Source organism: Halictus rubicundus, chromosome 8, assembly GCF_050948215.1.
Source record: "Halictus rubicundus isolate RS-2024b chromosome 8, iyHalRubi1_principal, whole genome shotgun sequence".
Lineage (NCBI taxonomy): Eukaryota > Metazoa > Arthropoda > Insecta > Hymenoptera > Halictidae > Halictus > Halictus rubicundus.
Window position 1 is genome coordinate 6708745 of NC_135156.1, and position 27181 is coordinate 6735925.

Consider the following 27181-nt stretch of genomic DNA (forward strand, 5'->3'; position numbering starts at 1 on the left):
CGTATTATACTTCATCCGCTGCTGAAGCGATTAATCTTAATTGAAATCTTCATCGAAGGAAAATTAACATGTCCGTGGAGAACGTTTAAGCACTGTTTCGCAAAAACCGAGGTGAACGCGCGGCACTTCGCTGTGAAACGATCGACGGGGCCGTTTCAAGAATACCATTAACAATATTCGATTCTGCACGATGAAAACGTGTTGGCTATAAATTACGAATATTTCATTTCGGCTAGCGTTGATCCATTGAATTTTCAGGAGGATCCGGCATTTTCGTCTCTCGGCGAGAGAATGGCGCGTGGCATGCTTGACGAAATTCCGCGTTTCAAATTGTTGTTTCGAAATTGATTCATCGGTACCGGTTCGATTTAAATTCCCTCTCCGCGTCACCGTTCGAGCGGGACAGATGACGAGGGTTCGGAAGAATAGACGAGGAAAAGTCGAGGAAATGTTATACGCCGTGCGCGATGCGCTACAGTGGTTTCTCTATATATGTCGCCAAGACCTGGATGATAAATGTCGCGGAATTTTACTCGAGTAAACATAACACGGCTCTCTGATATTTTCAGAGATTCGACTCTGATACTTTAAGCTATCCTTGTATGAAATTTTAACGTAAAAATGTCTGCCCAGAGTATTTCAGAAATTGATTTTTTTTTGTTCGGCGTTTCACTCGCCGCATGGCCACGCACTTTGTGTTTCGCGCCCTCGTAAATTTCGTTCACGCTCGATCGCGACGATCCGACGAGACGTTGATGTATATCAAATTAATCGTTCAGTTTGGGTGGCAATCGATACCTGACGTGGCTGTTCAAAATGGAAAATATAGTTTGAAACCTAAACGGCATCGGCCTGAGTTGACTGCTTGGGAAAGTGAATATTTTAAACAATATAATCCCGAGGGTTTGTCATGGCTTGACTGTTTTAAAAGAGTGAATTTCAACATAATAATCCAGACAGATCGCCTTCATTTGACAGCTTGGGAATCGAAATTTTAAACAACAGAATCTTGAATGAAAGTCCACCTCGAAATTCGGCGCCTTGGGATAAATGATTTTTCGTTGAATTAATTTTTACTGCGAAAGCAGAAGCGTTAAATTGTGTTCTAAGCTGACCGATTTTATTAGCAAGCTGGTCATTTAGTTCGGAGAGTTCGTCTTTGTTAGAGCTTTCAGCTTATAATATATTTATAAGCGGTAGAGCAACCAGAAATTTTGTTTGACTGGTTCTTAGGGGAAAATTGATAATTTCTGGTTTCAGAAGAAAGTTTTTCTATTATACTCCTATAGTGCGGCCGTTACTTGTTCGGGAGCTAAAACATATATATATTACTTTGGGAAACTAGAACGGAAATCTAAATCCTAAATCAGTTTTAAGAGCTTTCGAGAGTAACTTGAACAGAAAGGTTAACCCTCGTAGTGTGTTCACGTCAATATGGTCCTGCACAGTACATTTAACTTTCCGTAGTTTCGCGTGCGACAGAAATTTTCAGAACAATTTTATAAATCCATGTTATCCTAGCGCAATTCCATATTAATCAATTCATTAACTGTTACTTCAAATATAATTTCTTAGAAGAACATACATAATGTTGAAGGATTAATCGCACTAACACGTTAATTTTACTATAAAATATTAAAAATGTCTTTATGGATGGGCAATAATTGTGGATGTACTTTAAGAATATATTCGATCGGTAACAATAAACAAAGAAATGTGCATTTTGTAGGTTTACAAAAATAATAAAAATAAATATACAGAAGAGCAAAGTTGTAAAAATGTTATTCCAATTTCGACAACCTTTGCAATTGCGTTTAACATTCATCACGTAGCTGCATCGAAACGTGTATCTCTGTAGGTATAAGCTTCTCTAATACCTCAAAGCACTCGGAAAGTTTCGAATGGCCCGAATGCTTATTAATGATACATGTTTAGTAATAGGTTTTTACTGTAGAAAGTATGCAGCGAAGTTAAAACCGATAACGATCAAAATGGAGGATGAATGCCCCGTTAGTTCATAGCCGGGGACACTAGAAAAGTGAAAAGTGCAAACGTTGGGAACGAAAATATCGTTTTGGGTATTTTGCGCTGCGACATGATGTGCCGCGCCCCTCCTCTAACCATTAACCAGATCCCATGCTCGAATCGGTTAAAGTTTCTCTAGGAACTTCGAGTATCATAAAGCCCCCATCCTGTTCCCTGGCTTCGACTTTTGTTTGCAAGTTAATCAAAGATTTCCCTGCCTTTCCTAGATGTCTAGCCCCAATTTCGTATCCGGGCATCCCGTCTCTCGCTGAGATTCGCAGTAGAAGTTCAGACGCAATTCTCCGAAATCCGGCAAATTAGTGCATATTTTTCGTACGTTTCAGTGAAAATTAGAAATCGAGCTCCCATTCGAGCGATCCCATTTCCGATGATATCAAATGTAGGAATAATTGCGAAAATAATGCAAGCTGTAAACTATTATAGCGATTTTCCTAGAAAATTAAACACAATATTTCAACAGTTCGGATTAACCTCATATCGTATTTCAATTCTTCGCGGGGTATGTAAGAAGGAAGCATTACTGCGCATGCGTTGTGTTATTCTTTTCCCGTGACTACGAAGCCTCGCTATTCTTAGGTTATGTGATCCCCGCGAACGCACCACTGTGGGGCCTTCTCGTATTGTTTAATAGATGCGTGTGCTATTAGTGATTTCTGTTTCCCTAATTAATACGTAATTACGCCGGCATAAGCCTTAGTTGATCAAGCGATTAACGATGCAGTTTAAGCAGCTTAATTTCTCCATATTGGTATACAGTAACTGTTTCACTTCGTATGCTATCCTCCAAGGGAGCTAAATGTAATATTTAATAAAAATGCACATATTTCGACTGAAGTTCCACTTAATGTTATGTATAAAAGGAGGACATTTTCTTCGAGTGCAACAGATTAGGTTAATTGAACGCGTTACACCGTGCACTGTTATTCATAACATCAAGTCGAATCTGTGTTGAAAATGCTTTCTATTTAACCATTTAGTTTACTTGGAGGATATTCTTTATTTCCAGTGTTATGGTAGGTTGGTCCGTATGGTAGCGTGTTGCAAAAAGGTTATATCATCGTTCAGTCGATTTCAAAATTAACGCAAGAACTGATTACACTGTTTTCACTTAGGTCGTGAATAATGAAAATATTCTGCTGCAATTCCCTTATGATCGTAGCTGAAAACACGTTTGCAATATCCATTCCCGCCATGGACGCACAATTTTATGATGCAAATGTAACGGGATCGGGCAAATACCATTTACTAAATACATAACCACTTTATTGTGCACCTCTCTACTTCTGGTATGACACAAATATTTACTGCAAAAGTCATATATATCGTATAAAACGGATACGACAAACGAAGGAAGACGCGACTACAATTTGCGCAGCTCTCATTGAAAACCATATCGGAAAAACTATTTTCTTCGGAAATGTTGGATTTCATTACGACACCGTTTCCGGTGCAAAGTACTTCGTACGTTCCTTGTAATTAACAGATTTACTTTCTGTTTTATTCCATTTAGGATAGACAATGTCGATCCTTTATTTGTTATCACAACATGCAGCCTTTGTTCAAAACGTAAAATAACATCTTTGACAGATTGAAAACGATTCTTGGGTACATAAAAAGAAGTGAATAACGACGACTAACTCTCAACAAAATACTGTCATTGATGAAAACCAGTTCTGAATATTCTGTAGAGTTCTAAATATAATGTAGAACATACGGTTGACTTTCTAATAATGAGTTCGAATAATCTTCGGGTCCAACTGTTTACATAAAAATATTTTTTCCCCAATATGTGGTTTTCTATTTGAAACATTATTTTGCCTACACCGTATGACGTTTCATTTGAGTTTGCAAAAATTGCAACTGTGACTTCAAGTGCTTGTTATTTCCGAAGAAAACAATATTTTCAAAAACCCCCCTACATACTTCTCCATTTTAATGTAGATATGGAAGAAATTCTTTTTTTTTCTGGCTAAAAACATGTCGCCAGATGAGGGGAGGGAGCACGAATCTAGGGGAGTATGCACAGCAAAGACAGAACGCGTCACGTGACCATGTTGCGGCGGAAGGGTGGGGGGGGTAGAAGGGGAAGTTAGAGTGGAGGAACAAGTCTTGATCTGGCGACACTGTGCCAGGCCTCGAAGCACCTGCAAAAAGGAACGTATAAGGTTCCGTGAGCGGCAGCGCCACCATTTTGAAATCTTTTCACGTATCTGTTGTAAACAGTGCTTCATTGCTATTTCTAGATATTTCTACGGCCATAGCCCCGATAATCGAGAGACAACTGTTTACTTGGATCTCTCGGTTTAGCGCTAATGGAGTGACAGGTGTTTATAACCTAGATTCCTGACGGAAAAAGTCCGGCAGAACACGGTGACATGACACGGTTATGCGAGAGCCGGCGGTATCATTTCAGCTCGCGGTGGTCGATGAAACGCGCGGCTGTCGGTTCGATCACTTAAAACGGCTCCTAATGACATTTCTGTTTCCGAAGAAAAAAAAAGGTAATATCCGTTTTCCACGTGGCAAACAGGACGGGCGCAACCGAAGCAAACCGCAATGCAACGTGCACCGCACACACGGACTGCTACGGCTGGCTGGCCGTTCTCGAATCACTGTTTCGTTGATCGTGTTTCCGTTCGTTTCGCGAACGAATGCGACGTCATGTCTATGATCCTGAGGAGGAATCGGGGGGAGTTCGTTCCAGCGGTGTCCCATTTTCCCGGGAAATGGCTCGCTCCCGGTTTCGATACACGACGGTATCCCTTATCGTTTCATTTCCTTGGATCGCCGTACGTCGCTTCAAGATATTTTTCTATCTGCGACGAGGCTTCCGCAGGAAGACTGATTAATGGCCTCGGTGCGTTTGTGCTGGGAATACAAAAGGTTCCGACCACTTTCGGCGGGAGAGAGCACCAGTTTACCGAGCTTCGACGTTTCCCTCTCTGATCAGGAATCCTTACCGTACACTGTATCGACAATTACGTTGTCCGACTGGTTCGAACTTTTCCTTTTGCGTTTAGCCAATCGGTAGGCTAGATTCTTATAGATTTTTATGCGCTTTTATTCGTCGAGAAGTTTAATTTTCTAGTACAATTTCCAAGTTTGACACCTGATTTTGACAGTTGGTTATGATACGTAGCACAAATAATTTTTAGTCGTCGTACCTGTCCTGTAAATGAAGATAAAAGATATTTAAATCGTTTCGGCTGCATCGATGAGTACGTTAAAAAGTACACGATTCTATTTAAAAAACAAGGTTGACCTTCATATGACCTTTACGCGTCCACAAACAAATTCATACCATAACATGTCCCCTCAAAGCCAATAAAAAAATCGGTAAAAATACTTTTGTTACATCCTTTGATGTTTTATGGAATTTGTACTGAATTCTTCATTATTCAAAATGAAAAATTCAGTAGAAACCGGAGGTAAATGTACGTCATTTAGGTACTGCTTACCAGTTAAAAATTGTTATAGAAGTAATTTACACATAGGTCAGGCAAAATATTATTTTAGTATGCATCATGTCTGCAACTAAAATACAGTAGTAGCTGACACGCAGTTCGGACAAAATCGAATAATACTTTAAAACTTCGACAAATAAAAAGTTTTACAGTTTTTTCAGTCATTTCTGAAAATATCAATTTGTAATAATGCATCCCGCGGAGAAATATTTCACGATTTTTCACCGAACCATTCGCTTTAATTTTCTCTCTCCGCAAACAAATTTTAATTTACGTTTTGCGCTTTAACTTTCACGTGCAGAGTCGCCGTATCGCTTTTCAAATTAAAAATATTCTCGCCGATACGAAGCAGCGATTCTTGTTATGATAAAATCGACCGAAGAGGAACAACTTTGAAGCGACTTTATCTTGATCAAGACCAATATTTAACTGCAGAGCCTTGCGTTTCAATGCAGGCGGTAATACCAATGGGCTTGAGAAAAATCGAACGCCAATAAACTGGGCTTACCTTTAAACCCAGATTACCGTGTGTTAAAATTAACCGTTTAATCCCCCGCGACGAAAGTTAACTGTTTTCTCTTCGTTGACACCGAACAGTAGACTACTGTCGCACGAGAATAGGTATAGCAAATGTTTTTCGTTTTATTTAATTTATAGCGACAGCACGATGACATACGAACGTTACAATGAGTGCACTTCAATTAGTAAAAACCTGATTGAATTAAATTTCGAATTTAAAATATTTTAAATAAAATTGCATTTAATAGCATTTGAATAGATCACTATGTGGGTACAATCAGCCAACGATATTTTAGTTATCAATGCGACGGATATTTTCAGCAATGTAACCAACGTAACGAAGAAAACCTTACAGTTATCTAGTATATATTATTTCCAATTAGTTTCCTTTGAGTTTCCCCAAGTATGAAAACCAAAGCAATACGAATAACGGGGCTGTAAAACAGTAGACATTTATTGTAATGTATTGTCACAGAGTTTTTTTAGATTTAAATAAATTAAATAAATAATCTGTATGTTCCAGACAACTAGGTTTAATAGAACAATAGTATTTCCAAATTAAATATATACGTATCTCTAATCTATGTCAGATGATAGGTTCATTGGAGACAATAGAAACGGTAGATGAGGAGAATGTTGTCGTCAAAAACCACAGTGTATAATCTGAAAGAATAACAATGGCTCTCAAATGAATCTGGAAATAAAACAAATCGGAGAGACCGCGGAAACGCACGAGTGTCTTCCAATGGGACAGCCAGTTTAGTAATGTACAATTAAGGGAATATCAGAATAACTTTAATATCTTCTTCGGCCAGGAACACAGCTATCTTATCGCTCCGATAATGGAACGGTTGTTGAATCACCGCGGTAACAAGGGGAATATAATTAAGACCGTGGCAATTGTAACAATAAAGACGGAAGCCCGGCAATAGTTTTTCTCCCTTCAATGGAGTATTATTTTATCCCATTGTGCGACGGAATCGGGAAAAGGATTTGAATTTACTGTTTGAAACCCGTTCACCCGATCAAAAGGTGCAAATAATCGCCCCAGCCACCTTGTATCGAAAACAACGGAACAGTGAACAAAGCTCTTTTGTGTTCCTTATGACCGTAATTAACAACTCTTATCACGATTTTCGTATTACAGAATCTTTTATTCTTTCATAAATTCAACCGTTGATTCAGAATTGAGTTAAAGCGCATTATTTTCGTTACAAAGCCACCGCGCGCCCGTTCAGCTTCACGCGTTTAATTTGAATATTTATGCAACCGTTATTGTTCGCGTACCATCGATAATCCTCTTCACTTCTTCCACCGCTGTTTTTAATTAAATTCGTTTGTTATGCCTCTTGGATCGACGCGTTTGAGATCGCGCACACGTACGGAAGCGTTCAAGAAAAATGACTACAGCAAACGTCAAACTGCGGATGGAACGCTCTGTGCTCGCCAAACGCGATTCCAATCTAGGACATTTAACACTAGAACTACCGGACCAGTCGAAATGACTGGTTTCTAATTTTTTCTTTTACAATTACTGAAATTGTAAAAATGTTTTCATCGGAAATTTTTTAATGAACCTCTTGAAGTCTGAATAGGAACAGTTTTGTCACTGTTACAAGGCAATATAAGTCAGTCGCATTTATTGCTCGGTAGTGTTAAGTACCGATACTGTTGCTGATCGTAAATTTCAGTAAATTTCAATTCGAAGTTAACGCGGATTTGTTCGCTAACGATGCGACGAGAGCTCCTCTCGCATGAATTATTGTTTATTTTGTTGTGTAACTTTTGCACAGAGTGCGAGTACACAACTAGTTTATTTGGTCGCTGATTTTCTCGTTTACTTCGAATTTTTTCAAGTTCTTTTACATCATTTTTGTACCCATGCCTACTTGTAATCACAATTAATGTGTATGTATTTATGTACGAGTATAAATATTTCGTGCAGGACACGAATTTCTATCTTCATTCATTCCCGGGAACGACAACCATAACTCCGAACGTGTCTCATATCTCTTGATCATGATCTAAGACAAGACATGCAGCAGGCCTCCGTAACCCACTATTCTATTATTAGCAAACGTTGATTTCATTCTTGCAAATACCTCGTCACGGAATGGCTCGGACAGATTTTAGACTAGTGACATCAGCGGGTCCGTGAATTTTCGTCTAGAATTGTCTGTGCATTCTAAACAATAATCACGCACACTGGTCCAAAAACTGTGACCCTTTCAAATATTTTAACATTCTTTTACAATGTCGTACATTCGTAATTTTACAAATTCGTACGTGCAATTTCGTCTTGATCTAACATAACCTCAAAATAAAGTGATGACTAGACTGCGGATCTTTATGCAATCATGGCTTCTGAAAATTGTCTATTTTTATTTTTTCAGAGGCTGTTCCCAGGGGAAATAAATCATTCTATTTTCTTAAAATTTGTCTACCAAAATTGAAAATTGCATAAACATCCGCAGTCTAATGATGACTAAATTGTTTTCATAGAATAAATTGTAGGGCGAGGGTTTAACAACCGGCAAGTGAACAAAAGGCTCACTGTCTGAGAACGACACTGACCTAAAGCGAGGGTCTATAACGACCCATCTTTCGCGGACAGAGCAACGCGTTGTTTCGCCAGCGAGCTCTGCCACCGGGAAAACAATGCGGGGATAATGGTCAGCGTCAGCGTTTAATTAAAAAAAAAAAAAGAAGAAAGAAAAGAATCGACGCGGAAGAATCAGGTTTGGAAGTCGACAGACACCTGATATTTCTCCCGGGGAAGTGCATCAAAGGGACTTTAATTAAAGCAACCCAACACTGCGCAACGCCTCGGAGCGCGGCCCGTCCGGACAATGGAAATTGTTCCGCGGAAGAGTAATCCGATCTATCCGGCTCCCTTGGCCGGCGTTTGCATAAACATTTGTCCGACCTGTTTCCATCTAAATGTTATAAACGAGACGGCGGCTGTTATAAAAATTCCGGGAACGGAGCGCCGGAAATCGGTCGCGCAGAAAGCGCCTTAAGACGGTTTCCTGCAACGCGAAACGTGTTCCGTTATCGCGGCGGGCTGTGCTATTTTTCAACTTTCTCCCGTGCAAATAAAGGGAGGAAGAGTCGTCCGCAGTTCGCGAGCTGATTCCAGATTTGACGAGAACGCCGAACGCGGAGAATTCGAAATGATTTGGGGAACCCGGGAGCACGCCGCGAAATCAATAGCAGACTTTTTGCGGAAAACTTGCCGCCTAATTAGCCCGGCTGCGTGTCTAACGGGTATTCTACTCTACGGCGCGATATTTTACGCTAACTTTCGGACTTTTTCTTTGCTGGAAAAGTACAAAGCGCATTTGTTATCGAGCTATCTGCACTTTTATTTGTGCCCGAAGAAACTCATTTTTAAAGCCATGCGAAAACCGACGGTGAGCTTGAAACGAGCAATTGGGTGGCTATATGTACGTGAAAGAAATTCTTAGATCTTTTAATTTTCCTTGAAACTCGGTTAATTTCATTACAGTATCAATTCTATGTCTTCAGTTCAAAACCTAATACTCGGATGAAGAAATTAAGTAGCTCCATTCGCGGTAAAGGAATTCTTCAGAAAAATCTCTTCAATTTCTACGACAATTCATTTAAATGATTCTAGTAGATTAAACATCGAACCGTTAAAGTTGCTTACTCGTTTCGTTGCCAACATGATTTCAACATGAAGATTTAATCGGGGAATCTTAAACAGTAAAGCTTCGAAGTTGTTCGCACACTTGTTTGCCAGCGTAAGGTTTAAAAACAAGGTCCATGAAACAATTTCGCCCGAGTTACGACGGCATTCGCGAAAGTTAATGAAACGTTGAGCGTATCTCGGATTCGTAAATTCGTAAGAGCACCGACGACGGCGGTGACGGCAACGGTTGTTTCGCATTCGCGATTCCCGGGGAAATGTAGTATAACAGAAATTACAGTGGAAATCCATTTGTATAATGCCGGGCCATTGATCTACCGGTTTTAATAAATTCAGCGAACGCCAGGATTTTGTAAACCACGAAAATGAAGAGCTGTCGGGCCCGGTTGCGCGGCAACCCAGCGCCGTCGCCGGAATTTGTGGTTTTATCGAGCAAAATTTCGCCAACGGGTGGGGAGGGGGGGGGGGTCCATTTTAAAATCGCACAAATCACGCGTGCTTAGCCACGCGCAAGATGTACCAGAAATTCGAAGCTTACCCGCTAAAGTATTACGGCATCGATCTTTCGCGCTTCCACCGGAATTTGTACGTGTGAAACGACACGGGCCATACTACCGGCGTGGCGCGGCGCGCACGGTTAGGGTCGGCGGAACGAAATCCGTAATTTGTTGTACGTGCCTTTATGAGGGGGGATCCCTTTGACCGCCGTACGGAGCATCGATGGTTTTCTACGTCACCGACTCGCTTTCAGGAAACGTCTTCTGTACTTGTTCTCCATTAGTCTCCGGGAACTTCCATCCACCACTCTCTGCCGCTCCAGTTTCCTCGAAGCGGCGAGTAAGGAGACATTTTACATCTGATTTAATTCGCCCGGCAGATTGAAATGTTTTCGCAAAATCTGAACAATTCCTCGTTATTTCGACCTCGGTCCTTCGAAATTCCACCGTTCCGCCAGACGAACGCGAAACAAATCCTAAATTTCTTTTAAACGAGATTGCTGGGGAAAACGTAAAATTACACTTTCCAAGAAGGAGAATGAACGTAAACAGTTCTCTTCGTTGAAGTAACCAACATTCCCGTATTAAGGGGCGGATAAATACTTTGTTTCTGTAACTTTCTAATTAATTCAAGACGCCGTGGATTATAAAGTTTGCGCCGCAAGATTATATGATTAATATCCTGAGTCGCATTGCCGCATACGCGTTCCGGGTCTTCAACAATGCTAACAGGAGTGAGCGAGGCGTTAAGGTTAGGATGATTTACTCTACACTGATTAATGGTAACGATAAGGTCGCGGGGAAAATCTTTCCATGGAAATTATGGCTTTAAATTACTAGTGTAAAAGTGTTCTTTATGTCATTACGTTGTAACTGATTTCGTATATATCGATTTAGTATATATGTATACTGTTATCAATTACGTTTCTCAGCTGTTCGAACACTGTTCTTAAAATAATAATTTTTATCGAACGATACTGTTTATTAAATTACAAGACTGTAGGCTTTATGTATCAACAGCATCCGAGGGGCTCTAAAATTCATTACACTTGAAAACCAGTTAGGTCAACTTCTCTCGATCAGTGCACAAAAATCGTACATAAAAATTCGCTACAAACTGAAACAACACTAAACGCTTGTCGAGCAACCATGTCTCGGCTAAACGTGGACTAGGTCGAATCAAGAAATGCTGTTTTCGCTTTTAACCCTTTCGTTTAAGTTTTCGCGAGACGCTTCGAAGAAGGACTCGTTACTTTTTCGCGTCGCTCGGGGTGGGTTTAAGCAGATCCTTCATCTTCTGAATATGCAATGACGTTCCAGTTAGGCAGGTCGAACTAGGTCGCCCTAACACAGCCTCAAGCCGGCCATTAGTTACAATAAAATATGAATGCGACCTCCCCGCGTGTTCGACATTGACACAATATGACCCGCACAATGGAGTTTGCCGCGCGTTACACTGTAATCCGGTCCATTAGTTGATTCATTTAAGCCACTTAAAGCACGCGAGGAGAAGTAGCACGACCGGGCCCGGTCACGGTTTCACTTTCTCACGCCGAAATTCGTCGAACAAGCCTCGTTAATGGGCCTAATTACACGGATGCTGGCTGTCTGTCCGATTGTCGTGCAATTATTACGCGGCCGCTGCTGAATGGAGATGGGGCCGATATATTACAAGTAATTCGGGGACACCGTACCAGGTGCTAACTGTTAATGAGCTAATGTAAGACGTTTTGTCACGTCCCCGATTCATTTCATCGCTGCATTCATTATCAGAGCGTTTGCACATCCATTTTCACTGATTTCGCCCGACTGTGAGGGGCTGGGTTCACCCTTCCATCGTGGATGATGGAAAAAAAAAATTCGTGTCAAATATTTGTCCGAAAACTATCTCTCACAGAAATTTAATTGAAATCGGTGTGTTCAGATTTGATATATACCGTATACTATACAGTAAAGTTTCGATCTAAACCCACTTCTCGGGTCCGTGCTGTGACATAGATCGTGTAGGTCTACTATTTCCACCGCGCCGAATGTAGAAGAGAGAGCTTGCAAAGACGAACCGCGCGGGGTATGGCTCCTGTGGAGGGGATACGTGATCTGACTAAGATCGTGTAGCTCCGTTCGGCTTAGATCAAGATTTTACTGTATCTCCCTTTGCAAGATTCTGCATCATGCATTGTGTTTAATGGCGAATCAAATTTAAAGATTTTGTATGTTTTTTGAAAGTGACACATAACAAGTAACACATACAATATTTTTACATTTTCCTGAAATTGTTATTAACACTGTGGAATTAGGAAACGAGAGAGTTATTCCTAAATACTAACTAATCGAACAGTATTGAATCGTCCTAGAAGTTTGTACGTAGATAACGGTGTTTAGGTCTTCTTTTAAAATATACGAGGCAGCTTCCAGCAATTTTTCTCGGTTTTTCAAAACTGTTATGGGAAGTGTAGAATTAGGAAATGAAAGGGTTTTGCTTCAATACGAACTGATGAAGCAGTACTGAATTCTGACCACTGACAGATTCGATGTCCGCGTGGACGGTGGTGCTTGCAATGTTTCTAGCATTTTTGAGAACTATCATTGAAAATGCGAGGTAGAAATTTAGTGAGCTAAAGAAATAAACTATGTCTATTTTTAACACGTATTTGTTAAGTGCTTCTATCAAAGTACCTCTGAGGATTACTTCGTAGATTAGAGTGAAGCTTCGCGCACGCAGAACTCTATTTCTCGGTTTCCCTCAGCCCTGAACCTCCGACTTTCGACTGACTCATTCATCTTTTAGTCGTCCCATTCACTCACGCTGCCATACAATCTACCATTCTTTTCGCTGCTTCTCACGCCTCACGCTCCATATGCATTTCTAGAAAACGATCGGTCACCCAAAACCATTCATCTGTCCTAAACACTCGAACGCATCGACTAAACACTCCGTCCTCTTCAGTCGCACCCATATCACGATCGTGCCCGATCACTATGCCTCAAATCTCTATAAACATACGCTAAAAAACGAGAATTTCCTTATCCGACACGTCCATCAGCCAATAAAACGATTGGCAAGTATTGTACCAATACATGCAGGTGCATCACATTAATTAGGTACTCATGAAAAATCTTACAATTATAATCTGGAAATTTGGAAACATTCTGCAGTTGAATTAGAAATTGATTTGACACCGTCAATTAAACCACTAAACACAGTTCAAATTATATCGTGTTTAATGTCATTTTAGTCAAAAAATTGCCACAAATAAGTTGGTGAAAGTCGTATAAAAAAATAATTAAAAATAAAGAAGTTTTGCAATTGGATTAGTAGTGGTTCACACCGATATACCCGACTCGGTTACCCCCAGTGGAGGTGGTAGGCGAACTGATTAAGATCGTGTAGCTCCGTTCGGCTTAGATCGAGGCTTTACTGACATTTAAAGGTAAACGATAGATCGAAGGCCTGCTGCCTTATTGATACAAATGACAGTGTTTCTCTTTGAAAATCGTCCGTTCGACTCGAAGAATGTTGAGATCGGTGCTTCGTTTTTGAAAGTGTCCACGCGAGATCGGTTTTGAATTTGGAACGCAGGAACGAAACGTAGCCGATCCGACAAGTCAGTTCCGAACAGATGTGTCCCACCACCGTGACTCCTTTTTTACGCAAGAATCGTCCAACGGTGGTCCCATTGTGAGACTGTTCATTGTCTACTAGCGAAACAACGAGTGGCATCTGTACACGTTTGCATGCCACCATATATAACAAAGATGATTGTAGGCCATTGAAGCTTGCTATAATACCGGCGGCGGCGGGGGGGGGTGACAATTATCGCTCGACTGTGGACATTTACGCAAATCTGGACATTCAGAGCGCACAAATGAAGGAACGGGGAACGGAAATGGAGTCACTTTCCTTATCTTCTGATTACGGCTTTAGAAACGCGACTTCTGCCACTGTGCTGTTCGCCCAGATGAAATTTCAGTCGGCCATTCTGTCTCGTTGGTACCGTTGCATTGCCTTGAATCATATACTTCACAGTTACAAACTGATAAGGAACGTAGGATACTTTCGTGTAATGGGAACTACAATTAATTAGACGGAGTTCGCACAAATTTTGCGGAAAGACTTTGATGTAATAAATACCGTTGATTAGTGAAACGAATTGAGAAACAATCGCTATTTCATTCAACAGTTTAAACCGTACATTTTTCTATTAATACCATCTTAACTTATGTCCGTTCTGTGCTGGAGAAATTCGGATGAAATGAAGAAGGAATAAGGGTGGAATAAGGGTTCAGGGTGGTACTCTATATTAGGGGTACCCACAAGCAATCAATTATTTTCAAAGAATTTGTTTTGCGTTCTGTACCGATTGTTGAAGAGGAAACACGTATTCTTTTGCAGTGTTCGGTACAGCAGCCTGTGTTTAAAATATTCTGAATAGTATAATTTTTTTAGAACCCTGTGATAAAATGGCGGCGTCCGTACTTTCCGAGGATCATATTCGTCATTGCATACTTTTTCGTTTTCATGCGGGATTTAATGCAACGGCAACAACAAAGAAAATTTGCGATGTTTATGGGGATGTATTGAAGGTCAACAAGTGTCAACGTTGGTTCAGAAGGTTTGCTGCTGGTGATTATGATCTCTCTGACAGGCCTCGAAGTGGACGACCAGTTGAATTTGATAATGACACCCTAAAATCTCTAGTTGAAGCTGATCCAAAATTAAGTATACAAGAATTATCGAGAAGCCTTGGGTCCACGTGGTCAACTATACAAAGGCACCTGCACGAAATGGGAAAGGCATATAGGCAAGGAATATGTGTACCGCAGCAATTATCTGAGACCAAAAAGAATATTCGTCGATCAATTTGCACTTCATTGCTATCCAGATTTCGTAGAGATCCATTTCTTAGCGGAATCGTTACCGGAGATGAAAAATGGATTCTTTGTGATAACATAAAGCGTTCCAAGCAATGGCTTTCTGCAAATCAAACCGCAATATCAACCCCTAAACCTAGCTTATCACTTAGAAAGATGTTACTGTGCATTTGGTGGGACTGTCGTGACATAGTTCACTTTGAGTTGTTGAAACCTGGAGAAACAGTTACTGCTGAGTTGTATCGTCAGCAATTACAACGGCTGTGTTCAGAACTATTGAAAAATGAGGGCATCTTTAGTCCACAGAAAAGGTGTAATACAGCAAATTGACAATGACCGGCCCCGTACAGCGAAACTCACTCAGGAAAAAATCAAAGAATTGCAATGGGAAGTTTGACCGCATCCCCCGTACTCACCGGATATTGCTCCCTCTGACTCATCTTTTCAGATCTCTGGAGCATTATTTAAGAAATAAAACATTCACTTCTGTAGAAGTTGCAAGGAGGCACCTTGAGTTATATTTTTCTTCACGAACCCTGGATTTCTATAAGAGGGGGATTGAGAATTTGCAGGAAAGTTGGCGAACTGTCCTTGATAATGATGGAGATTATATCATAATTTAAGAAATAAAAACCTGAATTTACTACAAAGTTTGTTTGTGTGTCCCCCTAATAATAAAATAGAATTGTACTTGATTCGGATTGAAAAATGGATATTATAGCAGTTATAGATGAAACGAATATGCTCCCCGGGCCGAATGATACCAGAAACTGTCAATTTATCGCGAGCATAAACTGTCGAAAGGAGATGTGTTCCGAAAAGAACCGAGAGAACGTCGATTTGTCGCGTTATTACGTCGTCGGTCACACGTTCCCGTGGACGGCATCGTTATTCCGGTATTTGTCGCGAGGCGGCGTGCCTCTTTTTCGCCGGGAGAGTTCCATAAACGCCGGAAAATAGAAAGGAAGGAAGCTCGGGTGAATTCAGAGGTTTAACGAAACTAGAATAATCCATTAATTTACATAAATTTACACATAATTCTGGTATCTCCGGCTGCTCCAGTTTTTTCGGTGCACACGCGAAACTTTATGCAGTCGACGCCGGGCGTTGCAGCCCCTGTACAGAGAGAGAGAGAGTGAGAGAAAGAGAGAGTGAGAGAGGGGGTGGGAGGGAGGGAGAGGGGGACTGTTAAAATTCATGATGCGGTCCCATGGTGACCGCTAGTTTTAACGTTAAGACCAACGTGAGCCTGCGGATCCCACGTACAAGTGCCCGGCAACGCTATCAAACTTCAATTGCTGTAACTTGCTACGTAAATATTTGCCTAAACGACGTACACGGTCCTCTTGGCCGAATTATTTTATTCCGAAACCGGAAATCTGAAGTTTGATTGCGCTGGACATGCGACGGCGTAGCTAATGCGAAAGTTCTGCGGAGTTTCCTGTTTTCTTGTTGCTCGCGAAACGATGCTGTTTAACCTCTTGCACTGCGATTTCTGTTACAGTGATTAGAATTTCTTCGTCCGTTCATAGTTTCCTAAAAAAAGGAGGTTTGTATCTGCTGTACATCGACCCTATGTGGACGCTTTTTTACGTAAAGATTAAGGTGAAATCTTTCATTTAACGAGTCAAATTTACACCAACAGAATATATGTCATTAATCATTTCTGCTGATTTTTAAGTTACTGTGAAAACAAAGTGAAATGTTTCCTCAACGTCTGAAATTTCATTTTGAATCTTATACAGTACACAGGGAGCTCGTAGGCTGGAAGCTTTAGCATATAAATTGTATTCCGTTATTTCGTACAGAGCCTGTTTTATTAAACATTCATTAAAATGCATATTGTTGTGTAATAATTGCGGTTGTGCTGGCTGAGGTTAACTTCTGAAGCAACGATACACTGACCCTTACATTTTAAGCATAAGTAGATAATGTTTTTCAGAATAATAATAGTAGCAGTGACTGAAAAGCAGAAGGAATAGTAATGGTAATAAAGTACCATAATACAATGGAATGGTAATGGTTTTATGTGGATAAGAAGCTTCACAGCTATTTCTTCGTAATCCATCAGCCTGCAAATTAATATATATTCTTCATTTTAGTTTGTAAATGGCGAAAATGTTTTTAATGATAGTAGTAGTGGTGGTAGTAATAATTGAGAGCAGCAGAGAAAAAAAAGTGAATTTCAGAGATATTCCATTCAATTTATCAAAGTTATTAAAGAACAATAGACATTTTCAATTGACTCCCGTTTCGTGCAACGATAGTTTTTATTTTGCATAAAGATCCGCGGCCTAGCAACGGTAATTACGGTAATAAAAATGTGGTAAAAAATCTTCGCAGCTATACGGTTGTAATCCACTAAACTGGAAGTTAATATATCTCCTCCATTTTAATTTCTAAATAGATTGCCGGCCGTATTACCTTCGCGTAAATACTGGTGACCCGCACATTAAGGCTCCTGGAGAATGGTCGTAAATTAAGCCAACATAAGCCGGACCCTTGTTTCCTATGAGACCGCCATTACACTTCAAACACACATTAAACATTTCATAATTTAGGGAAGAGATAATTGCATGTTCCACCCTATAAACTCACTGTATAAAGTTTCATAAAAAAAACCATGACTGTTAGGGCGTGCTACAGTACCAGGAAAGTGATTGAACTTTTAAAGCGTTAGCCGGGAATCCTATTGTTCTCCATATCAATAAATAGTACGCTAGATTCTCGAATTTGCATTTATTTATAGGCAGATCTTTATGCGAAATACAAATTTTCTAACTCAATTGTGAGGGAGACAAGTTGGTGTAACGGTACAGTGAATTCTCGATATATGTCATCAACACGGGTCTTGTCCAGAAGACATACCCTGAGCTGTGTTATGTTTACACTCCTCACGGGGTATACCCGGCGGTAGTGAGGATAATTCCGCGACGTTTATCATCCAGGCCTTGGCGACATATACAGAGAAATCACTGTATAACGGAAGAGTTTCGCACGATTTCGAATAACCAGTAATCCAAACAATTGGACCCCAAGAATCTTTGGGAAAATTTCTTCTTCTTTCAGTTTTTCGAAAAAAGAAACCAGCTCGTAAACCGCAAGAAGACAATTGCAGAAACATTTAGCTTCCGTTTTAATTTCCATTGTCTAGCAAGAACTCCTATCACCAATTCGCGGGGAACGCCTCATTGACATTCCCGATTGCGTCCGAACCAGCAAGTCAAGCAAAAACCACCTCGACCATAAAAATATATTAAGCGCGAGCAAGAGAGCGAGTCCATCGAATCCACTATTCACCGAGTTCCTTGAAATTACGTAGGCTATTAGCAGCTCGTAAATACCCGCGATTCGAATCACGTAAAGGAATCACCCAGCCCCTGACCTGGCGGCTGCTATTACTTCGATGAGTAGTGTAAACGGAACCGGCCGGCATGTGTGCGTATCCGTATGTTAATTAGTTCGGAAACTAGTCGAGTGAAGTTTGGTTTGCCATAATTCAGTGATAGGTAATCGAAATGATCGAGCACGACGCGTATCTTGGTTTAGACCGGGCGTGTTCGGCTTCCGTTGGGACTTTTCCCGAGGAACGAAATTCGCCGGCCTCGACCGGAAATGGGACTCCAGTCTCTGCGGGAAAATTCGTCGCCGGGAAAAAGTAACTGCAAATGGAAGTTTTTTCCACGGAGCCGCGTGAATGCCGATGGTGTTCGGGTCTCCCTTCACCAACATTTTCATGTTATCGTCCGCGCGGTCCCGGCCTTTTTCTCGCCCCTTTCTTTCCCGTACGCTATGGACCGCCTAATCGCACATCCGTTTCCCAGTCCCCGGAATGCATAACGCATTCTATACTCGCTTGAATATTTATTTTTCCATTTCTTCCTTTGTATATCGAAATCATCGCGTCTCGCGCACCTCTTCCTTGCGAATTCACGCAGGTACAGTGCCGTTGGAAAAACACTTTCTTCATGGCGACCATCTAAAACTAATCGCGAAGTCGTTAACCCATTTGCATCATTAGCGTATATGTACGCTCAATTTATTTTTTCTTATAATGAAATATGAAGTTCTATTACTTGTAGTCATTTTTGTACGTAAATATAATAAAAAAAAAAAAAATAGTTTGGTGATAAAGGCCTTCTTTTCACATCTCCTTATGATGCACACGGGTTAATACTGGATCGACGGATCACTTTTTATTAACTTTTCTATTTTTATCGTGATGCACAGTGGACGGAGGAAGTGTGTGAACACTAAATACTCAGTCTCATACAGTAATAAAATACTAGAATAGTAAAAAAGTCTTAGAATCGATGGCACACGCTTTCAATCAGAACGTGTACGAAGACAAAGTGAATCTTCGCGTTCTTCTCCCCAGCGTTGCATAGCAAGATGTTCAGGACCAAACTGTCTTATCGACAGACTGTCTTGCTACCAGGGAGGAGTATAAAGACACGGAGCGCATCGCCTTTCAGGAAAACGATTTCGCACCGTCGTCGCGCAGCGCACACGTTTTTCTCGTAGTTCCACAGTTGCCAGCCAGTGGGAAAAAGTCTCGTCAGCGGCGAACGAAAAAAAAAATCTCACTTCGTCACCTTCGCGGATGCAACAAATTCTCCACACCCCCGCCGATATTACACAGTGGGCGAAAAGCCCGAAAAAGCGGCCAAAACCTAAAAAGATGAACTTCCTCCTAGGAGTTTGTAACTCTAGGGTTGGGTACAGTGACGATATGACCACTTAATGCCAGCAAGGAAAAAGGTAAAAAGTTTATGGTACGGTTCAGTAGTCAGTTCAAAGTTAGCCTTCGTTTGATGAGCATTTGTCGCGCGCATTAGTAAGAAATTGAACGCCCCCTTCTAAAGTGCATAACTTTCAAAATAGTGCATCAATTTCAATTCTACAAAATGGATGCTGTTCCTGGAAGTAAGTAGAATGTTTATATGTTTTTGTTTCTCCAAAATTGTTAGTCATCACGTAACACGATGGCAATATTCTTTGGAGAACGTAGAAGGTAAAACTTGATGCGCGCATTGTAGAAACGTAGACATAAGTTAAAAGTTCCACCTAGTACCACCAAAATTCCTTTGCTGACGTGTTGCTAATACATTTATCTTCGAAATTTTACAAAAACCAGCTGCCGAAAGCTGCCCGATTGCTTGAACGAGGGTAAATATTGTTTCTTTTCTATGGATTTTGAAAATGTGATTATACTACTTTCAGTATGCTTTCTTTATAGTCATTGTGAATTGAATAGATATCTGCAGTCTTATTTTCCCAGTATCCTCAGTTGTTGAAAAAGTCCATTTATAAAAGAATTACAAATTGTCACAATTGTAGATGTTTTGCGCTTTTACAGCAGCCGCTACTCGGCTGTTTTCGGATGGATCTCTGTAGGCTCTCTTAAGTAAAAAGACAAATTGCTACCTTAAACTTGAGCGCGTCAGAAACGTGGTTCGCAGGTAGTCGCGCGTCAGAAACGTGGTTCGCAGGTAGTCGCGCGGCAGGAACGTGGTTCGCAGGTAGTCGCGCGGCAGGAACGTGGTTCGCAGGTAGTCGCGCGGGAGGTAATGCGACAATAATATTTTGGGGTACTCCGAGTTATAAAAACTTCCTAAAAACAGTTGAGGCCTGATCCTTCATACCTTTAAATATTTTCGGCGGTAGGTCAAGCATTCAGGAACCGCGCAATATATTTTGCCGGTTTAACATGATTCTAAAAAAAAACTTCCATGCCAAAAGCAACCAACCAATCGCCACCGCAGTGGAAGAAAACAGCCTCAAGTTAATCAAGTTAATTTTCAAGTTATTGCAATCGATTCACTTAATTTCAGGATCTTGCGACCGAGAAGTTCGATTCACGAGAAAGGAAATATTTATGATGATGAAAAAATATCTAAATAGCAACTTCAGCATCATAATAGAAAATCTGGAAAAGCAGCTGTTCGAGAAGTGTGGATATTCCATAAATATTGATGCAGAAATGAAGTCAGCCTTGAAAATATTGTTCAGCAAGATGAAATTAAAATGGCAAAGCACGAATAGAACGCAAGAACATTTTTTCCATAAATTTGAAGACTGGTTGAACGTTTCAATTGCTTTTCGCATACCTGTGGCCACTCCACGAATTATTGAAAAGAATACAGGCGGTCGTCCTTGTAAACCGTTTACGTCAACTAGCGTAAGGACGAAACGAAGAAGGACGGAGAACCTTCGTGAAAATTTCACGCTGGACACATTGGCCTACGCCACACAAATGAGTCTTCGTGCTGCAGGTAATTTAAATGCTGCGAAATTTGTTCAAGATATAACTTCTGCGAGCCCGACCAAAGCTGCAAAGTATCGAAGAGCAATAGAAACACATTGCGAAACAACGTTGTCCGGTGATGCTGCTCTTTCTATTTTGATCGAGAATAAATTATCAAAAAGCCAGTATGTAGGAATAAGAGAATCAAATCAAGAAAATAATTGCTGTTTGTATCCGCCATATGGAACAGTATTTCAAGCGAAACAACAATGTTACCCAACCAAAATGGATATTATCATTACCGAATGTAGAGCGGAAGTAAAATTACAGTCTTTATTAGACCACACTATTAAACGTATTTTGAAATACCAAAATAGTGTTATAAAAAGTTTGAGTGCAGAAGAAGTAAGCCATATGAGTTTAATTTGTAAGTGGGGCTGTGACGGAAGTTCTGGACAAAGTGTCTACAAGCAAAAATTCACCGATGAAAGTAAATTCGATGGTGACATCTTCCTAACGACACTCGCGCCACTGCAGCTGTTAACAAGTAACCAGCCACCTAAAGCAGAAATTGTAGTGTGGAAAAATCCACGACCTTCATCACCACGATTTTGCAGACCAATAAAGATTGAGTTCCTGCACGAAAATACAGATGCAACAGTACGTGAAATGGAATATATTGAGGAGCAAATAAAGGCACTTGTTCCCTTCACTACAGTTGTAGATGGAAAAGAAATTTCTATTTCATACAAATTGGCAATGACGATGGTAGATGGTAAAATTTGTAATGCTGTAACATCCACAACATCTACACAGCGTTGTTATTTATGTGGAGCGACATCGAAAGAATTTAATAAAATTGACATGATGATAAAAAAAGAAGTCAATGAAGAGTATTTGCATTTTGGACTCTCTACGTTACATGCATGGATTCGCTTCTTCGAATGCTGCTTACATGTATCATATAGGCTGGACATAAAAAAATGGCAGATGCGCACCAAGAAAGATAAAGAAATAATGGAAAACCGTAAAGCCATTATACAGAAAGGTTTTCGTTCACAACTGGGGCTAGTCGTGGATTGCCCAAAGCCTGGATACGGAAGTTCCAATGACGGCAATACGGCTCGGCGATTTTTTCATAACCCGGAAGTATCTGCGACCATAACAGGACTTGACGAAAAATTAATAAAGCGATTTCACGTTATTTTGCAAGTCGTCTCAAGTGGTCACAAAATAGATATATCAAAATTTAAAGAATATACAATAGAAACTGCTAGGACATTTGTCGAATTATATCCTTGGTATTATATGCCGACTTCGATGCACAAACTTTTAATTCACGGACCACAAATAATTACGTCCTCTTTGCTGCCAATCGGTCAAATGTCAGAGGAAGCACAAGAGGCCTCACATAAACACGTCAAAAGGATTCGAGAAGATTTCTCGCGGAAATCTTCACGCACCAAGACCATGGAGGATGTATTCTTGAGACTTATGGTGACGTCAGATCCATATATTTCAAGTATAAGGAAACTGCCGAAAAAGAAAATGAAGAGTTTGTCTCCGGAAGCACTAAAAATGTTGCTTTCGCCATTTGTACCTTATAACGAAAGGCAAACGGTTGCACAAGAAGAAAATGGTTCCGAAGAAGGATCTGATATCGAAGACGATTCGGATGAATAAATATTATGTACATAATTTACAATTATACTAATTGTTGATATACAAAGTGCAATTTTGTTTGTCATTTATACATTTTTACCTATCAACCACTCAAAACACATTTAATGCGGACTGTTGTTTAAATTTTAATCGGCCATTTTGTTTTTTGGAATTTCAACTTCATATTCGTAATCAGCGACCCCAAAGACCCCAAATAGATCATTTTCCAAGCAGACCCGCCCATTTTTTAATGTACATGTCCGCCATATTGGATCCGCCATTTTGTTTTTTGGAATTTCAACTTCATATTCGTAATCAGCGACCCCAAAGACCCCAAATAGATCATTTTCCAAGCAGACCCGCCCATTTTTTAATGTACATGTCCGCCATATTGGATCCGCCATTTTGTTTTTTGGAATTTCAACTTCATATTCGTAATCAGCGACCCCAAAGACCCCAAATAGATCATTTTCCAAGCAGACCCGCCCATTTTTTAATGTACATGTCCGCCATATTGGATCCGCCATTTTGTTTTTTGGAATTTCAACTTCATATTCGTAATCAGCGACCCCAAAGACCCCAAATAGATCATTTTCCAAGCAGACCCGCCCATTTTTAATGTACATGTCCGCCATATTGGATCCGCCATTTTGTTTTTTGGAATTTCAATTTCATATTCGTAATCAGCGACCCCGAAAACCCCCGAGTACGAATTTTTGAGTGCATTAAAGTACGTTTAGAGGTTTTGGCCGCTTTTTCGGGCTTTTCGCCCACTGTGCGATATATCGATTAAATAACGGCGGTTAGAACATGTCCCGGCCGTGAACGCCGTTCCCTGCCGTTACAAAATATTACCCGACGCCGACGGGTGTAACTAATAAAAAGCAAACCGAACGTCAACGCGCGCGGCCGCGGGGAAAAAAAGGTCGATTTTAATCCGCCTGGAGAAATCTATTTGCGGATAAATCGGGGAAACCCGTATTTATAGCCGCGGCGCGGCGGCTTGTCCGATACAGCCGCGGGAAAATCGGTTGAGCTCGCCGCTTATCGGCGACTAAAAGCTGATTAATTAGCCGGCAATGAAATTTTAATGACGAGCCATTTTCAGCGGTTCCGCCGGACGTTCCCTCGGTTGCTGACCTCTTCGGACTAGAGCTCGTGCAGCGCCGTCGAGACAAGTCCTGAATTTTGCAGTTCCATGGAGAAGAAGACGTAGCTGAGGCAATTGTGTGTGAAAGCAATCGTCGATAAGGTCACTCGCTGTATAAGCGAGCAATCAGTGGACACGTGGAAAAATGTCGGCCATGAAGAATACGAAGGGTGGCGGTGCACGCCGAAATCCTTGCGCGCTTAGGCTACAAGAAGGCGCAAGTTTACGACCCAAGAAATCCCAAAATTCTGACAAACTGCAGAAACTGGTGGTAACTGCGTCCCGGGGAACTCGCGGGAATCGTTCTGATCGCAAGAGAACCGCGAAAGTCTTGATCGAATCGAACGGAAAGATTAATCAGGCTTTACGAAAACCTCTGTTGTCGCTGCTCTGGCCTCACTCTAGCTCCGACTATAATTCCCTTGACTATTACATGGGGGACGCGGGCGAGGCAAAGGTAAATGCAAAGCGTTATAGCACAAACAATACCCTAAAAGCCGCCAGCACGATGCGACAATGGACAAGGAGAAGGTGAAGCGAGCCTGCAGCAATTTCACCGAAGAAGGTCGTGGCAGCTAGTCGAAATTGCATCGACTAATTCCATTCTTTATACATGCGCCATTTTTGTACACAACTGGCCGAAGAAGGTATTCAAATTTTCCTGGAAATAAAAATAACTGTTTGCAGTCTACATCGGTGAAGACTTATAAAAATAAGTTGCCACAATATCGTCCTCGACCTTCTTTAACCTTGAAATTCAAAGTCGAATTTCTTTTTGTTTGCATCGTATAGTATTCTCGTCACGAAGAATGATAGTTTCGGTGGAACTCGAACCGCTGCCACAATATCGTCCTCGACCTTCCTTGACCTTGAAATTCAAGGTCGAATTTCTTCCTGTTTGCATCATATAGTATCCTCGTGAGGAAGGATGATAGTTTCGAAGGAACTCGGACCGTTTCCTTGTAAAACGACTTTGTAGCTTTGTAAAATAATATTAGCTAGGATCAAACATTTCTTTGTACAGTGACATTTTCGGATTCACCTCGACGACTAGGCAGCTTTTTTATGGCCGGTACTATGCACCCCTATCCGAAACGAATCGTATCTGGCCCTCGGTAAATTGCCGACTACGCGGGAAACTTTCCAGATAAGAATGTGCAGCGCGATTCCGCGTATCGCGTCGCTTGCGGTACCAATCGTGCGGAAAATGCAATGTTTGTATCGAGTGCAGTTTCTTTTTCCGGATTTTCGTCGGTATCAAATCGCCCCGCGCACTGCCATATCGCTGGAAAAAGAACGACTTCGACGCCGGGACGCGATAACGCCAGACATACTGTGACAGTCAAACACGATCGATCAAAAGGGACTATACTGTTGCATAAACATAATGTGAACACTGACAGTCAATGTTTGCCGTCGGTTACAAGTGTGAGAATACAGATATCAGAATATGGATGATGTGCACACTTGAATCCCCTTTTTGCGCGGGGGTGTTTCGTGCTAGGGAGAAACACAACAATTTTTGTTATATGTGAAATTATGGTTCTTCGGAAAATCAATGGGTATATCTTATCGCGCGATGGTTAGGCAGTATTTGCAGAAATTTTGGGATAAATATCTTGAATTAGAAGGATCTGGCATCAAGTTTTATATCAACATTTTTGCTAGAGATCATTTGTGTGATGAATTGTTGAAAAACAGCTGTGCCAGATATATCTGCGATACAAATTTTTGTTATTTTACATTAAACTAGACGAAAGAAGTTAATCTTTCTTAAAGGTAATTTTGGAAAATTCAATTTTTAAAAAAGTTACTTTTGTACCGATTATCTTGTATCTGATTATTTGCAATTTGAGTTGAGCATTTGTAATGTATGTTTAACAAAGTCTGAGCATGTTGTAATTGATAACGTAATTCGAAAATTTTTAGATGAATTAGATACAAATTAGAATTAATTATTTACAGTCTGAGAACCACTCCTAGAAAAATAAATTGCAAAGAAATTCAAGCAGCATCGCTGAAACAATTTCTCATTTTTGTTAGAACCGGTTCAGTTGATTTTAATTTCGTCCGAAAATATTTATGGATGTTTACGAACATTTACGCTTTATACGAACATGCTAGATGTTCGAATAATTATGGACGATAATATGTACTAGAGTAACAAATTCAGAGAATAATTTTCATACGAGTGAAAGACGATTAATTGATGTGCATGCATGAAATTTCCGTAAAACGTTGTTTGGCGAAGTATTACGATATCCCAATAATAACAATGGCTGTTGAGAGGCTTTATGGAAATTTCATGGTACTTACTTGTTTCCAATATTTCGAGTACGAATTATTATTTAACGATACATGGTATAGACTGCGTTTCTCAAGTACTTTGCCTTGGTGATTCATTGACAAATTCTAACAGCATGATTTCCTCCTTTTTCAGGCAAGTCTTTCATACAACAATTTCGAAGGTCTTGTTGGTCTTTAAATCACGTGTTTGTATTATAATCTTTGGTGAGTAATTAGTACATATTCTATTAAAGGTTTTTTAAAGATAATATGTGCAATCTCTATGCAACGAATATATGGACATAATTTAAATAGATAATTATTATTAGACTACGGATCTTTATGCCAAATTATTCCTCGAATAATTTCAACAAGATGAAATTAACATATCGATTTTCTTTTAACTCCTTTCACTGTTTTTAATTTTATCTACTTCTTTTTGTCACGAATGCATAAAATCCACAGTTCATAAAAGTTGCAGACGAATTTTAATTATATGACATTATTTAAAGTAATAAGTATTATTAGATTACAAGTAATAAGTAAACTGTGTATTTTATGCATTAAGTACATTTAACGAATTTAGAAGGTCGCATTATTTTGAATCGGCTAAAATTATTCAGAAAGCAAATAAATGTTTGTTTGGCTCCTGTATCTTGCTATTAATATAGACAATTTTTATTTTGCATGCAAATTCGCACTTTAGTAATAAGCAGATCAAATTGGAATTTATTTCGCTTTTTAGTGGGTTTATTAAGCTGTAAAAAT

At 40.3% G+C, this 27181-nt stretch overlaps 1 protein-coding gene across 2 annotated transcripts in view; it reads left to right on the forward strand.

Annotated features, from left to right (window-relative positions):
- LOC143356453 (uncharacterized) overlaps nt 1–27181 on the forward strand; it is a 546949-nt gene that overhangs the window by 122293 nt on the left and 397475 nt on the right. The window lies entirely within an intron of this gene.